Here is a 19,577-nt window from a genome sequence, read left to right as displayed (position 1 = left end):
CCCAGGTCCACCCATGGCTGTGCCCCTTTCCAGTCATTAGGGCCTAATGAATTCATTTTAATTGACTGATTTTCTTCTATGAGCTGTAAACTCAGTAAAATCTTATGAAAGTGTTACATGTTGCATTTATATTTTTGTTCAGTATATAACAGCATCGTGCTTGGGCTTTTCTTCCAGAACTTACCGGGTTGAGGTGGCGCTGAGCAGTGTTCATCCTAAACAGAGAACAGCACTGAGAAAAAGGGTGCATCGGAACAGAAGAAAGTAGTGTTGTAGTGCCTCATACAGTATTGTATGATTTGATAAAGTGTATGATGTTAGCTAAGGAGCTGTTTCTTTTAGACAGCCAGACAACGTTGAATCCAACACTGTGTTGCAATGGGAATATAGCAGTCAATACAAACTGAGTACAATGTGCATAAAAAATATTAATGGGTAAAAAATATATATTAAAAAATAAGAATAAATGTAAATCAATCATGTCCTGCAGTCTTAAAGTTATTCATTAATCAATGAGTAGGAATATGGGATTGGTGACCTCATGTACTGTTCAGTTCTAGACTTCGGGAAAACAAATCCACGATTGTATGTAAAAAAGGGCTTTTTGCAGACGTCACGTCGCTAATGGGTTGGACAGACGACTTAGTGAAGACAGCAGCCTCAGCATGCAATCAGGGTATGGGGGAGATAGAAGGGAAGGAGGAGAAGAGAGGAAAACCGTAAGGGAAATGTAGCACCACTGAGCGCCAGAAGGGGAGGACCCCGGGGTGGTGGAATGATGAAAGGGAGAGCTGAAGTCATGCCGGTTATAGAAGTCATGGAGGCTGGTGACAGACAGGCCACAGCAGAGGTTGTGTTATCCTTGAGTGTGTGGGATAAGGCTAATAATACTGTGATAGGGTCAAGGTTAGGAAGCCCCCGCACTCTACAGAAATGTGTGATGTCATCAAGATGCAATTTCAAATCAAATGTATTTGACACACGCGCCGAAGGTTTAGACCTTACCGTGAAATGCTCCCTTACAAGCCCTTAACCAACAAGGAAGTTTTAAAAAAATAGAGTTAAGAAAAAATATTTACTATATGAACTAAAGAAGAAAAAGAAAAAGAAAAAAGTAACATCATAAAATAACAATAATGAGGCTACATTAACTCCATACCGGTACCGAGTCATTGTGCGGGGATACAGGTTAGTCGAGGTCATTTGTAAATGTAGGTAGGGGTAAAGTTTCTATGCATAGCGAGTAGCTGCAGTGTAAAAAAAAGGGGTGGGAATGTCAATGCAAATAGTCCGGGTGGCCATTTGATTAATTGTTCAGCAGTCAAATGGCTTGGGGCTAGAAGCTGTTAAGGTGACATTTGGACCTAAACTTGGCACTCTAGTACCTCTTATAGTGCGGTAGCAGAGAGAAAAGTCTATGACTTGGGTGACTGGAGTCTTTGGCAATTTTTTGGGCCTTCCTCTGACACCGCCTAGTATATAGGTCCTGGATAGCAGGAAGCTTTGTCCCAGTGATGTACTTGGGCTGTACGCACTACCCTCTGCAGTGGCTTACAGTCGGATGCCGAGCATTTGCAATACCAGGAGATAATGCAACTGGTCAGGATGCTCTAGATGGTGCAACTACAGAACTTTTGGAGGATCTGGGGACCCCTGCCAAATATTTTAAGTCTCCTGAGGGTTAAAAGGCATTGTCGGGCCCTTTTCATTACTTTTTTGTGTGTTTGGACTATGATAGTTTGTTGGTGATGTGGACATCAAGGAACTTGAAACTTTCGACCCGCTCCACTACAGCCCCGTCAATGTGAATGGGGTGCGTGTTCAGTCTTTCTTTTCCTGTAGTCCATGATCATCTCATTTGTCTTGCCTACGTTAAGGGAGAGGTTTTTCTCCTGACACAACAATGCCAGATCTCTGACCTCCTCCCTATAGGCTGTCTCTTCATTGTCGGTAATCAGGCCTACCAGTGTTGTGTCATCTGCAAACTTAATGATGGTGTTGGAGTCGTGCTTGGCGACTCCAACAGGGGACTAAGCACACACCCCTGAGGGGCCCCCGTGTTGAGGATCAGCGTGCCAGATGTGTTGTTACCTAACCTTACCATCTGGAGGCGGCCCATCGGGAATTCTAGGATCCAGTTGGAGAGGGAGGTGTTTTTAAAGAATGGTGCCAGATGCATTGTTTGTAACTTATTTTGTACATAATGTGATGCTATTGTCTCTTATGACCAAAAAGAGCTTCTGTATATCAGAACAGCAATTACTGGACAAAGATTTTTTTCTTTAATGAGTCTGACGCAAAGGAAATAATGCTGCTCCCAGACAAGGCCCAAATCCCTGTCATTCGCATGAAGAAAATAACATTTACATTACATTTAAGTCATTTGGCAGATGCTCTTATCCAGAGCGACTTACAAATTGGAGAGCGACTTACAAATTGGGAATACAGGGGCGCATATCAGGGTGCCTTGTGAGAATTAGTCGGCGAGTGGGTAACCCGCCTTTACCATCCGTTCTATTGGCCAACTTGCATTCACTGGAGAATAAACTGAGCTCCGTTCAAGACTATTCTATCAAAGGGACATTAAAAACTGTAATATCTTATGTTTCACCGAGTCGTGACTAAACAATGACACAGACAACATACAGTTGACTGGGTTTTCCATGCATCGGCAGGACAGCTACGTCAGTACATAACAGAACCAACTAATAGCATAGTATAACATTCATTACTGAAAAACATTTCTAATGAAATTTTAGATCTAAATGCATATTCCCATGTAACTGATTGAGATAAAATGGTTGACATGCAGATGTTCAGATGCAATAGAATTTCTCGCAGTACAACACTGACTCCCCATTCAGTCAGATACATAATGTACTAATGTTTCACTGCATACACAAAAGCTGAAATCACAAAGTCACAGTGTCCAAGAAGTACCACAGCAAGTTATTGCAATTGTGAGTAAAAGGGACAAGTTATGTCATTTACGATTAAGACAGTTAGTTTTCCTCATCGGAGGATGATCCATGATAATTCATCATCTTCCGCCTGGTCTTCTGAACCACAATGGAAAATGTCTGCGGAAGGCAGGAAGATCACAGACCAATGGATGTGGGAGGGAGGGATTTACAACAACTACAATCGGTTTCCATGTGCAAAGTCCCATGTACACTACCGTTCAAAAGAAATGTCCTTGTTGTTGAAAAATAATAATAATTGTCCATTAAAATAACATCAAATTGATCAGAAATACAGTGTAGACATTGTTAATGATTTAAATGACTATTGCAGCTGGAAACAGCAGATTTTTTAATGGAATATCTACATAGGTGTACAGAGATCCACGATCAGCAACCATCACTCCTGTGTTCCAATGGCACGTTGTATTAGCTAATCCAAGTGTCAGGATTTGGCCAGGGTTGTTCCAGTTGTTGGTCACTAGATGCCCCCATTGTGCTTTTTGTCCTTATGTTTTTCCCTTGTTCCCCATTATTATTTGCACCTGTGTCTCGTTTTCCCTGAGTGTATTTAAACCCTTAGTTTCCCTCTGTTCTGTGCTCTGTGTTTGTATGTTAGCACCCTGCCCTAGTGTTCTGTGTGCTCTTGTCGATTCCGGGTGACGTTCTTGTGGTATTCTGTTTTTTGTTTTTGTTTATTTTTGGTGAGTTTCTTTTTAGGTCTTTTTGTGTTTTACCTACCACCTTTTGGATTTGCCATTTTTTATTTTAGGATTTTTTCTTTATTAAATACACCGTCTTAAGTACTGCTGTGTCTGCCTCATCTTCTGGGTTCTGCTGTCTATTCGTGGCTCAGTTGGTTAAGTGACTGTTTCTCACTCCGGAGACCCAGGTTCGAAACCGGGTCCTGACAGAAACACAGAGCCAAAAATGAACCCAGAGGCAGCCAGTTCCCAGGACCTTTTGCCACGCTGTCCCACCACCAGGAGACTGTCCAACGCCACGAAGCCGCCCTGGTTCAGCAAGAGGCCTTAATGGCTAGACATTCTCATCTTCTGTCGGAGATGCTGACTTCCATTAAGCAAATATCTGATCGACTTACCCCGGCAACAGTTCCCGTCCCAGTACCTCAAGTTCACGTACCCATGGCAGTTAACCCCCTGGCTGAACCTCGTCTTCCACCTCCCCAACGGTTCTCAGGTGATCCAAGTGCTTGTAAAGGGTTTCTCACTCAATGTTCTCTCTCCTTTGAGCTGCAACCTTCGTCGTTTCCCACCGACCGGTCTAAGATCGCATATATCATCACCCTGCTGTCGGAAAAAGCCCTGGCCTGGGCTACTGCTGTGTGGGATGCCCATAGTTCCTGCTGTGCCAGCTACTCTGCCTTTGCTGAGGAATTCAAACGAGTGTTTCAAGGCCCAAGCAGTGGTTCTGACTCAGCCAAACAGCTCCTGACTCTCCATCAAGGTTGGCGCAGCGTGACGGACTATGCCATCCAGTTCCGCACGGTGGCAGCAGCGAGTGGCTGGAACAACGAGGCGCTCACGGTGTGCTTTCTGAAAGGCCTTTCCGACACTATCCAAGATGAACTGGCCACTCGGGAACCACCGGACAATCTCGAGTCCCTGATCAAGTTGGCCTCACGCATTGACCAGCGTCTGAGAGAGAGAGAACTCAACCGTAGACCTCTAGCCCCTATCAGTCCCAGCTCCGAGTCCCCACCTTTATCATCACTGGCTCCACCGGAACCCATGCAGATTGGACGCATCTCCCAGGCTGAGAGAGACCGCCGGATGAGGGAGCGACGCTGTCTATATTGCGGCAAACCGGGCCATTTCCGTTCCACGTGTCCCGGGCTCCAGGGAAACGCTCTGTCCCGTACAGACCGGGGGGAACTGTAACGGGAAACATAACCTCCTCCCATCCGTCCAACTCCCGTCTGCTCATTCCAGTCACCCTCTCCTGGGACAACCACAAGCTTCACCTTCAAGCATTGGTAGACTCTGGAGCCGCAGGTAACTTCATGGATGGTGTCTGGGCGAAGGAGAATGGCGTTCCCTCTGAACCTCTAAGTGACCCCATGAGGGTTACTACATTGGATGGAAGCCCTTTGGGATCTGGACTTGTCACTCATGTCACTACCTCCTTGAGACTTTCAGTTTCACAACACCAGGAATTGATGAACTTTCATTTGATCTCCTGTTCCGAGTTCCCTCTCGTCCTTGGATACCCCTGGCTTCACAGCCATAACCCTCACATCGACTGGTCTGTGGGCACTATCAAGCAGTGGGGTCCTACGTGCCAAGCTACTTGTATTTTCCAGAATTCCCCGAGTTCTACTCCCAAGTCTTTAGAATCCATCGACCTGACCCGAATTCCCGAGTGTTACCATGACCTCAAACTGGTGTTTAGCAAACAGAGGGCCACCATGCTACCACCCCATAGATCTTACGATTGCCCCATCGACCTGTTTCCGGGCACTTGCCCTCCCAGGGGTCGGATCTTTTCCCTATCTCCACCCGAACGAGCTGCTATGGATACCTACATCAAGGACGCTCTGGAAGCAGGCCTCATGCGTCCATCCACCTCCCCGGCGGGAGCAGGGTTTTTCTTTGTGGCCAAGAAAGACGGTGGGTTACGTCCTTGCATCGACTACCGGGGACTCAATGACATAACCGTCCGTAACCGTTACCCGCTACCCCTTATGGCCACAGCCTTCGAGCTGCTCCAGGAAGCAGTTGTTTTCACTAAGCTTGACCTGCGGAACGCATACCATCTTGTGCGGATCAGACCTGGTGACGAGTGGAAGACCGCTTTCAACACGCCTACTGGTCACTATGAATACTTGGTGATGCCCTTCGGCCTGACCAACGCCCCAGCGGTGTTCCAAGCGCTCATAAACGATGTGCTTAGGGATATGCTTAACATATTTGTGTTCGTTTACTTGGATGACATCCTCATCTTTTCGAGCTCCCTTCAAGAACACACTAAGCATGTCAGACAAGTACTGAAACGCCTCCTGGACAGCCATCTGTACGTTAAGCCGGAAAAATGTGAATTCCATTCATCCCGAGTACAATTCCTGGGATTTGTAGTGGAACCCGGTCGAATCCAAATGGACCCTAGGAAGGTAGGGCGGTAGCGGATTGGCCCACCCCCAAATCCGTTAAGGATGTTCAGCGTTTCCTGGGCTTCACAAACTTTTACCGCAAGTTCATCAAGAACTTCAGTTTGGTGGCAGCTCCTCTCTCAGCTTTAACCAAAGGTGGCAATGCAAGGTTTTTTGGGGAAGAGAAGCTGAGACGGCCTTCCAAGGACTCAAGCAGCGCATCCTCTCTGCTCCCATCCTGATACTACCGACTACGGATGAACCATTTGTGGTGGAGGTAGACGCATCAGAGGTTGGTGTTGGAGCTGTCCTGTCTCAGAGGGGTGAAGACAAGAAGCTTCATCCGTGCGCTTTCTTCTCACACCGGCTTACCCCGACTGAGAGGAACTACGATGTGGGGGATCGTGAACTCCTAGCGGTTAAGATGGCATTGAAGGAATGGAGACACTGGCTCGAGGGGGCTTCTCACCCGTTTCAAGTGCTTACGGACCACAAAAATCTGGAGTATATCCAGCAGGCGAAGCGATTGAACTCTAGACAAGCTAGATGGTCTCTTTTCTTCAATCGATTCCAGTTTATCCTCACCTATCGGCCCGGGTCGAAGAATCTCAAACCGGATGCCCTGTCCCGAGTCTACGCTCCTGCCATTCGAGATGACACGGACATGCCTGTCCTTCCTGCTGCTAAGATTGTGGCTCCGATCTCGTGGCAAGTTGAGGATACCGTGAGACGTGCTCAAGCTAGCGAACCGGACCCTAAAGGAGGCCCTGCCAATCGGTTGTTTGTCCCCAAGGCAGTGAGGACTCAGGTCCTTCTGTGGGGGCACTCCTCTCGCCTCACCTGTCATCCGGGCGTAGGTCGCACCTTGGAGTTCATCCAGCGTAAGTTCTGGTGGCCTACCATAAGAGAAGACGTTGCCACTTTCGTCAATGCCTGCCCCGTGTGCTGCCAGGGCAAATCTTCTCACCTCCGCCCTCAAGGACTCCTTCACCCTTTACCTGTTCCCCACAGACCCTAGTCCCATATCTCATTGGACTTTATTACTGGACTTCCTCCATCCCATGGCAATACTACTATCCTAGTCATAATCGACAGGTTTTCAAAGGCGGCCAGGTTCGTCCCTCTGACTAAGTTACCTTCTGCCAAGGAAACGGCTGAGTTGGTAATTAATCATGTGTTCCGAGTCTTCGGCATTCCTCAAGATGTGGTTTCTGACAGAGGTCCCCAGTTCGCCTCAAGGTTTTGGAAGGCCTTCTGCCAACTCATGGGGGCTTCTGCCAGTCTATCTTCAGGGTACCATCCGGAGTCCAACGGCCAAACAGAGAGGATGAATCAAGAGCTGGAAACCACCCTCCGATGTATGACTCGTGACAACCCGTCCACATGGTCATCCTTTATTGTTTGGGCCGAATACGCGCACAACACCTTGCGCTCCTCCTCCACTGGTATGTCCCCGCACGAGTGTCAGTTTGGCTATGCTCCTCCATTGTTCCCGGACCAGGAGGCAGAAGTCAGAGTGCCTTCAGCCTTGAGGTTCGTCAGACGCTGCCGGCTTATGTGGAGGAAGACCCGTCTTAATCTGATGCGTTCCTCACAGAGGTATCAACAACAAGCCAACAGACGCCGCCGTCCCGGGCCTACCCTGCGCCCGGCCAGAGAGTCTGGCTCTCCACAAGAGACTTACCTCTACGGGTGGAGTCTCGCAAGCTGTCCCAAAAATACATCGGTCCCTTCAAGGTTGCCAGGAGAGTTAACCCAGTTTCTTATCGCCTACACTTACCCAGATCCCTTAAGATTAATCCCACATTTCATGTGTCTTTGTTAAAACCTGTTGTTTTTTCTCCCCTTGTCCCGGCAGACAGACCTCCCCTCCGCCTCGTGTCATTGGAGGCCAGCCGGCTTATACCGTCCACCGGATACTGGATTCCCGCCGGGTGCAGCGGTCCTGGCAGTATCTGGTGGACTGGGAAGGCTACGGTCCTGAGGAGCGCTCCTGGGTTCCTGCCAAAGACATCCTGGACCCTGACCTCATTCGTCAGTTCAGGGTCCTCCACCCTGAGAGAGCTGGTAGGAACGTCAGGAGCCGTTCCTAGGGGGGGGATTCTGTCAGGATTTGGCCAGGGTTGTTCCAGTTGTTGGTCACTAGATGCCCCCATTGTGCTTTTTGTCCTTATGTTTTTCCCTTGTTCCCCATTATTATTTGCACCTGTGTCTCGTTTTCCCTGAGTGTATTTAAACCCTTAGTTTCCTCTGTTCTGTGCTCTGTGTTTGTATGTTAGCACCCTGCCCTAGTGTTCTGTGTGCTCTTGTCGATTCCGGGTGACGTTCTTGTGGTATTCTGTTTTTTGTTTTTGTTTATTTTTGGTGAGTTTCTTTTTAGGTCTTTTTGTGTTTTACCTACCACCTTTTGGATTTGCCATTTTTTATTTTAGGATTTTTTCTTTATTAAATACACCGTCTTAAGTACTGCTGTGTCTGCCTCATCTTCTGGGTTCTGCTGTCTATTCGTGGCTCAGTTGGTTAAGTGACTGTTTCTCACTCCGGAGACCCAGGTTCGAAACCGGGTCCTGACACCAAGTTTATCATTTTAAAAGGCTAATTGATCATTAGAAAACACCTTTGCAATTATGTTAGCACAGCTGGAAACTGTTGTTCTGATTAAATAAGCTATATAACTGGCCTTCTTTAGACTAGTTAATTACCTGGAGCATCAGCATTATGGGTTCGAACACAGGCTCAAAATGGCCAGAAACAAAGACTTTCTTCTAAAACTCGTCAGTCTATTCTTGTTCTGAGAAATGAAGGCTATTCCATGTGAGAAAATGCCAAGCAACTGAAGAGCTCGTACAATGCTGTGTACTACTCCCTCCACAGAACAACTCAAACTGGCTCTAACCAGAATAGAAAGAGGAGTGGGAGGCTCTGGTGCACAACTGAACAAGTGGACAAGTACATTAGAGTGTATAGTTTGAGAAACAGGGGCCTCACAAGTCCTCAACTATCAGCTTCATTAAATAGTACCCGCAAAACAACAGTCTCAACGTCATCAGTGAAGAATCGACTCCGGGACACTAGCTTTCTAACTGGCACCGGCGCAATAAAACCAACCTGACACAGAGCTTCTTCAGATTGAAGACACAGTCAAGAACATTCTTTTCCTCCATATTTAACACCTGTATACAGTAAAACATTTAATCTCTTTCCTCTTCTGAGAAACATCACTGAGTAATACATTCAAAGGGTTATGAGTGGGCAAATAAACTCAGCAAAAAAAAGAAACATCCTCTCACTGTCAACTGCGTATATTTTCAGCAAGCTTAGCATGTGTAAATGTTTGTTTGAACATAACAAGATCCAACAACTGAGACATAAACTGAACAAGTTCCACAGACATGTGACTAACAGAAATTGAATAATGTTTCCCTGAACAAAGAGGGGGTCAAAATCAAAAGTAACAGTTAGTCTCTGGGGTGGCAGTGCAACTCCTCCTCATGGACTGCACCAGATTTGCCAGTTCTTGTTGTGAGATGTTACCCCACTCTTCCACCAAAGCACCTGCAAGTACCCGGACAATTCTGGGGGGAATGGACCTAGCCCTCACCCTCCGATCCAACAGGTCCCAGACGTGCTCAACGGGATAGAAATCCGGGCTATTCGCTGGCCATGGCAGAACACTGATATTCCTGTCTTGCAGGAAATCATGCACAGAACGAGCAGTATGGCTAGTGGCATTGTCATGCTGGAGGGTCATGTCAGGATGAGCCTGCAGGAAGGGTACCACATGAGGGAGGAGGATGTCTTCCCTGTAACGCACAGTGTTGAGATTGCTTGCAATGACAACAAGCTCAGTCCGATGATGCTGTGACACACCACCCCAGACCATGACGGACCTTCCACCTCCAAATCGATCCTGCTCCAGAGTACAGGCCTAGCTCATTTCTTTGACGATAAACGCGAATCCAACCATCACCCCTGGTGAGACAAAACAGCGACTCGTCAGCAAATAGCACTTTTTGCCAGTCCTGTCTGGTCCAGCGCCGGTGGGTTTGTGCCCATAGACGACGCTGTTGCCGGTGATGTCTGGTAAGAACCTGCCTTACAACCGGCCTACAAGCCCTCAGTCCAGCCTCTCGCAGCCTATTGAGGACAGTCTGAGCACTGATGGAGGGATTGTGTGTTCCTGGTGTAACTCGGGTTGTTGTTGTTGCCATCCTATACCTGTACCGCAGGTGTGATGTTCAGATGTACCGTTCCTGTGCCGGTGTTGCTACACGTGGTCTGCCACTGCGAGGACAATCAGCTGTCCGTCCTGTCTCCCTGTAGCACTGTCTTAGGCGTCTCACAGTACGGACATTGCAATTTATTGCCCTGGCCACATCTGCAGTCCTCATGCCTCCTTGCAGCATGCCTAAGGCACGTTCACGCAGATGAGCAGGGACCCTGGGTATCTTTCTTTTGGTGTTTTCCAGAGTCAGTAAAAAGACTTCTTTAGTGACCTAAATTTTCAGAACTGTGACCTTAATTGCCTACTGTCTGTAAGCTGTTAGTGTCTTAACGACTGTTCCACAGGTGCATGTTCATTAATTGTTTATGGTTCATTGAACAAGCTTGGAAAACAATGTTTAAACCCTTTACAATGAAGATCTGTGAAGTTATTTGGATTTTTACAAATCATCTTTGAAAGACAGGGTCCTGAAAAAGAGAAGTTTACATCAACTTGCATGTTCCGCAAGTAGGTGCAACATCAACATATCCAGTTGACAATGACAGAAAGAAATGCTGCCTTTAAAAAAATGTCCATAACAAATGATCCATTGAATGCCACGACTAGATTTGAAAAATGAAGATGGCCGAACTGAAGGGAGAGGAGGGAGTGAAGAGGAGGGGGAGGGAGTCCAGTCAAGTCCAAGCCACTTTCCTTGAGATGGCCTGCTTGAAGCACTCTGGGTCCACGTCTCCTCCAGGCCGCAGAGCTCTCTCCAGGGTCACCAGCACATTCTGGTGACACTCCCTGATGTTGACAGGATACTTGGCCCTCAGCAGCTCATAGGCAGCGATCAGATGCATATTCTGTTTCACCATGAGGTACTGGATGATACAGGTCGGTGCCAGGGAGTGCCCGTCACAACAGTGGACCAGCACACGTTTCCTTATTTCCTTGGACGCCTCGATGCATTCGTTGATGTCCTCTAGGCAGCTCTGCTTTAGGGTGGGGCTGCCCTCGCCCAGCTCGTCCGGCACATCGCAGATGTCCACCTTGAGGCGGGACCAGCTGTGGCGGGCGCCCTGGGAGCAGGTGCAGGGGATAAGGCAGAGGCTGGGGCCAGGGTCCCCTGGCAGACTGCTCATGTCGATGATACTGTCGATGTTGTTGTGGCACAGCATGCGCCCATTGTCCGCAGTGTTCAGATTTCCCACAAAGATGTAGTCCGTCACTTTCGATATGACGGGCACAGAGTACTGGAATTGTTCCTGGCCATTCTGTTTGTGCATGTCTGGGGTGTCTGGAGGACCCACCCTGCCCACTGACCCCACGCCTACCCCGGCCGGACCTGTGGCCGCCCTAATGCTGTAGTTAAGCAGCTTCTTAGAGCCAGAGCAGGAGGGGGGGTTGGAGTCGGACTCTGAGCTGCTGTTCCAGGGAGGTAAGAATAGGGAGAAGCGACCTGTGATCTTGGTGAGGTTCTCCACAGGGCTGGACAGGCCAGGGCTGGAGGCCGTAGTGGAACCAGAGGCACAAAAAAATAAGTCCCTCTCCAGAGAGCTTGTGCTGCCGGCTGCTCCTGCACTGTGGGCCTGCTCCATTTGTAGGAAGACGCAAACAATATCAAACACACACACACACAACACACTGATATAGAGTCCTGCATGGGTTTTTTGGAGCTGCACCCACCCGCGCTGTCCATATCAATTCCGAGCCCCACCCGAGTCCCATCACTTCCGAGTCCCATCAGGACATATTTTTCTCTGCAACCCGACCCACCCACATAGAATTGTTCCGAGAGCCGAGCTATTACCCACCGAATAATTCGCAACACAACAAGCTCCTGGGTTTCTAAAATCAATAATCGATGAATACGGTACATTACAGTAGGGAAAAATAGAATAAAGACGCTCTTCGCCTCTGCTCCTCTCAGCTCTCAAAACAGTGCGCTCTGTGTAGCACGTAGAACGTCACATTGACACAACTCTGATGGCATAGCAACACCACGTGCATAGTGGACCTAAAGTGTTACAATGTAAGTACTACAGCCACCCACATAGCTAACGGCAGTCACTGAGGAGAAAATCCACCAGTATGTGTAGGCCTAACAGACAGGCCTGGGCTTTGAGGTTGTTCTTCCACTCCTGGGTCTCCAGAGCTTTGAAGCGGCCATTGCTGTCTGAGGAGATGGAAAGGCAGAGGGGGCGATGGGCCCTTGGGGGCAACTTGGGGGCAAGGGCCATGGGGACAGGCCGAGGCTCACGGTGCTCAGTCCTACTCATCATCAAATTTGGACAGGAGCCTGAATTACACACACAGGGAAGACATCCAGGTTTTCTGTAACTTTGCACAGTTTCTTAAAAACTATGAGAAAGGCCTCAACAGCATAGTGGATCTCTCATGCAAAAAGACTACTCTGATGATTTTATGTATAGCTTAACCACTGCGTGAACATTGCCATTTCTGTCCTGCTAGAAAGAGTCTGTTACATCAGACCAAATGTTGCTTGCTAAGGGACTAAACATTAACACAGACATCCCTGATTTACAAAGGACAAGGGATGTGTCAAACGTTATTAGTTATGAACCCCATGAACCCTAGGGATGTGCTGTTGCCTAATAAATCAGACTGATACTGTACTAATAATTTTTATACAGTCTGAAACAACCCTTCCAAAAAATGATAGCAGTTTTGAAACTGCAGTAACTGATGTCGAATGTGGTATTTTGGACACAGTAATTGCAGAATAACTACACTTAAGGACTTACATCTGGTGTATTAGAAGCAATTATTGGTTCCATGGTTGTCTTCAAATGATTTATTACACACAGATTAACCATGAAGATTTCCACCTTTCCATGCACTATAATGGGGGACCCTGTTTTCTGCTAACAAGGCCTGCAGTACTGCGGTCGGCCTTCAACTCCTGTGGCTTCAATGGGAGAGGGCATGCGTTCTCCCCTGATACGCATGCATGTACTTCCATCTTGTGTACCTGCCTTAAATCATGAGCAAACATCTTGATTGCCACACACAGAGACCCACGTATCAATGATGTTGCTCTTGCTGCGGGCGTTTCCCTGATCCCTGATTCCCTGATCCACCTCTACGCAGACGACACCATTCTGTATACTTCTGGCCCTTCCTTGGACACTGTGCTATCTAACCTCCAAACGAGCTTCAATGCCATACAACATTCCTTCCGTGGCCTCCAACTGCTCTTAAACGCTAGTAAAACCAAATGCATGCATTTCAACCGTTCGCTGCCTGCACCCGCACGCCCGACTAGAATCACCACCCTGGATGGTTCCGACCTAGAATATGTGGACATCTATAAGTACCTAGGTGTCTGGCTAGACTGTAAACTCTCCTTCCAGACTCATATCAAACATCTCCAATCTAAAATCAAATCTAGAGTTGGCTTTCTATTTCGCAACAAAGCCTCCTTCACTCACGCCGCCAAGCTTACCCTAGTAAAACTGACTATCCTACCGATCCTCGACTTCGGCGATGTCATTTACAAAACAGCTTCCAATACTCTACTCAGCAAACTGGATGCAGTTTATCACAGTGCCATCCGTTTTGTTACTAAAGCACCTTATACCACCCACCACTGCGACCTATATGCTCTAGTCGGCTGGCCCTCGCTACATATTCGTCGCCAGACCCACTGGCTCCAGGTCATCTACAAGTCCATGCTAGGTAAAGCTCCACTTTATCTCAGTTCACTGGTCACGATGGCAACACCCACCCGTAGCACGCACTCCAGCATGTGTACCTCACTGATCATCCCTAAAGCCAACACCTCATTTGGCCGCCTTTCCTTCCAGTTCTCTGCTGCCTGTGACTGGAACGAATTGCAAAAATCGCTGAAGTTGGAGACTTTTATCTCCCTCACCAACTTCATTCATCTGCTCTCTGAGCAGCTAACCGATCGCTGCAGCTGTACATAGTCCATTGGTAAATAGCCCACCCAATGTACCTACCTCATCCCCATACTGTTTTTATTTATTTACTTTTCTGCTCTTTTGCACACCAGTATCTCTACCTGCACATGACCATCTGGTAATTTATCACTCCAGTGTTAATCTGCAAAATTGCAATTATTTGCCTGCCTCCTCATGCCTTTTGCACACAATGTATATAGACTCTTTTTTTCTACTGTGTTTATTGTTTACTTCCATGTGTAACTCTAACTTTATCTTGGCTTGGTCGCAGTTGTAAACGAGAACTTGTTCTCAACTTGCCTACCTGGTTAAATAAAGGTGAAGTAAAAAATACATTAAAATGAGCAAACATCTTGATTGCCACACACAGAGACCCACGGTTTGAAGTCAGTTTAATAAAACTTTTGGTGGATATTTTGTCTCAAATTTCGATGAGCTGAAGGACCCAACCCACTGACAATCGGCAGAGTCATTTCTATGTAAATGTGCATGGCTATGCTGTAAACAAATGGAAAGCGTCACCACATTAGGGACTATATATGCTGTAGCTAATACATAGTCCTAAAACAGATTGTTATCAAACTAAAGGCTAAAACACAACATTTATGATGCAGCGCTCAAGCAGGATTCAACATTGAAATATTACCAGGATAAGAAAGGGTAAAAAAGTCTAATGTTTTCTTACCAGTGGCATATTCTGAGCAAGTGATGGACTGTGTATGCAAACTATCTTGAAGTCTGAATGTGCTGTGAAGATGCTTAGCAACCATTCCTGTGAATGAAGGAACATTGATCTTTGCAGTTCCATCTGTGTCATTTACAATTCATTCATACACAATGACTAGCTAAACAACATTATGTGTGTACATTACTACAAGTGAAACCCTTGATCATGATGACTCTCAGTTCTATTAAATTGCACATAAGAGTCATTGGACAATGACGTCTTCTGTACGGGGGAGTATTGTTAAGAGCCCCGACGCTAGGTCTGAACATTAACACGCATTGCTTGCGGTACGGTTTTGGAAGCATAAGGACCTTTTCTTTCATATCAGCGAGAAATCATTTTCAAAAAGCAAAAGGTTACATTGATACACACCTTTTATAAGGTTAGTGTTCCAACACGGCCACATCTCCATGTTACAGCGCTTGTTTACGGAAGTCAAGACAGACGAAAAAGATAGGCCGCTACCTGTGCTAATTAGCTTTCTAGCATGCTCTGAACACCTTAACTGGGAAGGAAGTGCTGTTCATCAAATGGGTCTGTGCAAAACTGCTACGGTAACTGTATCTTTTTTATTTGAAAGATTTTTCTTGCTGACATGAAAGATAAGGGGCATATCAGCATATGCGATGATTATTGACGTTTCGAGTTGTTAAAACCACATAGGAATTGTAGTTTACACGTAGCCAATTGTGGGCGAATGTAATGACTGAAAATCCTACAAATGGAGGAGTGTTTTTGAGACCTAGTGCAATCCATGAAGAATACCTACCTGTCTTTCCATTCTGTTTGGGAAATACTTTTCCATCAAACAACTTAGGTGACATTAGGCCTTTGTTCCATTTTTCCACGGTTTCCATTTTCTGCCTCCTGGTGAGAGAGACAGATAGATTAACTAAAGAGGATGCTGAGGATCAACATTGGTCTCAACATTTTCCAAAGCTATCCAATATCAGTGTTGATAATGGCAGCTGAAACCCTGTGTCTATTAATCAACATTGTCTAGGTAGCTGGCTAAGTATATTCATTGTCATTGTAGAGAATTTACCTCCCCGCATAAAGATAAAATGAAAGACGAGCAGCAGCAGCATCAGTTGCCTGGATACCCGATGTTGAATTCTACATCTGGCAGAAATTAGCATTTGAATCAGGAAAGTTTCCTCTCACGACCTCTACAAGCCAAAGTGTTGAATAAAATTATATTTTAATGTTCTTTACTGGTTGTCCGTGCAGTTGGTCCTTTTTGCCGGTAGAAATGTGAGACAGTATATCCACAGGAATTAGTGCATTCAGATTTCAATCACCCGAAGCTTGCATAAAACATGTAAACACGTTCACGAGCTCCGCAAGTATGCATGAGTTTTTATATTTATTTTGTGAATGCTGAAAATCTGAACACGTAGCACTACCAGTGCTTTGAAAAGTTGATGTAATTCTACATTCCTGTGGATATAATGTCTCACATTCCTACCGTCAAAAGGACCAACCGCATGGGCAACCAGTCAAGTATATTAAAAGATAATTTTCTTCAACATTCTGGTTTGAAGAGCTCGTGAGAGGAAACTAAAAAAAAAAGCTCAATATTGGCTGAATTAGATGTATCCAAATGTAATAAATGATTATTTGATAAAATAATCAAACATAAAACATTAAACAGCCTAAAGTAATCCAGCTTGACCAATTGGTTTGGTATAAATCTGCTGGGCTGGGGAAATTAGGCAAACTCAATTTCATAGACGAGGCTATGGATGCAAGGGACTGGCAGCCCATGAGAATGACATGATATTTGTTTTAAACATATTTTGAAGCTATGTGTGTGTTTTTAAAGACCTCAGATAACAAAAACATTGTATAAAACAACCTTATATTTTGTGTTAGGATAGAGTAGGCTCATAGCATTTTTATATTATTCAAGAATCAGATGAGCATATCATTACATTAAATGTCGATTGAACAGCATATTATCACCGATCTGTTCCTTTAATCAGTTGCATTCCTAATTCGCATTCAAAAATGTTTAAACACTCACCATGTGTAGTGGTAGCCTATGAATTAGTTGGATTCTCGTCTCTGAAATGACAAGGGATCCTTCTTATCATGCACTGGTTGAAATCTGCAAGAAGCAAATCCTCACTAAGAGCAATCATTCACTTAGGAGGCAATGATTTCAAGGCACGCTTTAATTGGACAGCTTAGCAGCACTCCAGGTATCCTGGAAACGCTAGTCCTACGCTTCACAGGAAGCGGCGCAGGTCCTAATCCAGGCACTTGTCATCTCCCGTCTGGATTACTGCAACTCGCTGTTGGCTGGGCTCCCTGCCTGTGCCATTAAACCCCTACAACTCATCCAGAACGCCGCAGCCCGTCTGGTGTTCAACCTTCCCAAGTTCTCTCACGTCACCCCGCTCCTCCGCTCTCTCCACTGGCTTCCAGTTGAAGCTCGCATCCGCTACAAGACCATGGTGCTTGCCTACGGATCTGTGAGGGGAACGGCACCGCAGTACCTCCAGGCTCTGATCAGGCCCTACACCCAAGCAAGGGCACTGCGTTCATCCACCTCTGGCCTGCTCGCCTCCCTACCATTGAGGAAGTACAGTTCCCGCTCAGCCCAGTCAAAACTGTTCGCTGCTCTGGCCCCCCAATGGTGGAACAAACTCCCTCACGACGCCAGGACAGCGGAGTCAATCACCACCTTCCGGAGACACCTGAAACCCCACCTCTTCAAGGAATACCTAGGATAGGATAAGTAATCCTTCTCACCACCCCCCCTTAATGATTTAGATGCACTATTGTAAAGTGGCTGTTCCACTGGATGTCAAAAGGTGAATTCACCAATTTGTAAGTCGCTCTGGATAAGAGCGTCTGCTAAATGACTTAAATGTAATGTAAATGTCATCCTGCTGTATACCGAGGAGCTGAGCACATAGCCCGTAGAGATATAATAGATATAATAGCCTATGGAGGACAGAGGGAACTCGAGCGATAGGGTGTGGGATAGGGAGAGAGTACAGGCCAGATGTTGTAATTACGTCCTTGAAACCAGTGGAGGCTGCTAAGGGGAGGACGGCTCATAATAATGGCTGGAACGGGTTGAATGCAATGGAAACCATGTGCTCGATGTATTTGATACCAATAGGTCAACTCAAAAGGTATTTATTGTATTAATGACAGAAGAGTCCGTCAGCATTGTGTCATACTGCACATTTACTGACACATATCATGACTGAGGTGCCGTTGTGAAATGTCCAGGGCATTTGCGGTGTCGGTGTGAACGAAGTGTTGGTGCAGTGTTGGACGCTTATGATTGCATGAAGACAGACACACAACATCAACAGAATGGGTGGGCATATTTTACATTTCAAAGAGCCTCCTTAATCTCCTCGGCTCTTCATTTTCAGGTGCATGATGTGCGTTGATAAGAACATCGCCAGCCGAACAGGGAAGGCCCCACCTGCCTGTTGTCAAGACACCTGCCCCCCAAAGGCCTTTCTCTCTCCACCCTCGCCAGTTACAAAAACATTGACAACAAACAGACTTCAAAGACATTGAGCGTGCAGCGTGGCTTGGGCAACTAACTCCAACATTATGAATTAGATGGAGCCCCATTGACAGATAATGTGCTTGTTTTCTGTCCATTGGCCTCATGTCAAATGGCTCTTGGTGTCATGTGATGTATCTGATACTTTACCAGTGAGTATGCCATCCATGGTTCATTGATTAGGCCCGTAGTCACGATCAGAAAACAGAGGTTTCATGGTTCTTTGATGTAACTGTGCCCAGCCTTTGGGAGGCTTACCACAGGCCAGGTCACCCAACGGGAGGCCATGTGTCAAAGGACCGTGAACATGGATGGGCCAGAGCGGATCAGAAAAAGGATCAGAGCTGACTGAATAGACAGAAAAACCTTTGGTTTTGGCTCTGATGCTGGATCACTTAGATACTCAGGTTCTGGGAACACATCTGCAGTTCTGCACTCACACACACTTGTTATCCATTCATCTCTTTCCAGAAAGTAGCAACAATTCACCAGAATCATTCAGAGGATTCAGAAAAAAAATCGATTTGATATCCAACGAACCCTTTGAAATGTAAACGGTAGAAACTCCATTTGATTTCCAATAAAAAAACATTTGGAAATTGAGGACATTTTCTTTAAATCCTTATATTTCCTCTTTTTTTTACTAGGCAAGTCAGTTAAGAACAAATTCTAATTTTCAATGATGGCCTAGGAACAGTGGGTTAACTGCCTGTTCAGGGGCAGAACAACAGATTTGTACCTTGTCAGCTTGGGGATTTGAACTTGCAACCTTTCGGTTACTAGTCCAACACTCTAAACACTAGGCTACCCTGCCACCCCAGTCATTCCTTCTTCTTTGACTTCGACTGTCCGACCGACTCTGTGAATCCTAGCATGACTACAATCAGGGTCAAATAAAGTACCGTCATTTAAAGTCAAAACCTTTCTGAGTTACACCCAAGCTTTCATATTTGTTGCAATATTGCAAAATGTGTTTCAATATTATTTGTATTGAGGATATGTCTGACCACATGCCCTCAAATTATAAAATAAATGTATTTACTTATGTCATACCATTTAATGTGTTTACACCAGACTACCGGTGAGAGATGTAAG

Source organism: Oncorhynchus masou, unplaced genomic scaffold, assembly GCF_036934945.1.
Source record: "Oncorhynchus masou masou isolate Uvic2021 unplaced genomic scaffold, UVic_Omas_1.1 unplaced_scaffold_2398, whole genome shotgun sequence".
Taxonomy (NCBI): domain Eukaryota; kingdom Metazoa; phylum Chordata; class Actinopteri; order Salmoniformes; family Salmonidae; genus Oncorhynchus; species Oncorhynchus masou.
This window is presented reverse-complemented; position numbering follows the sequence as displayed.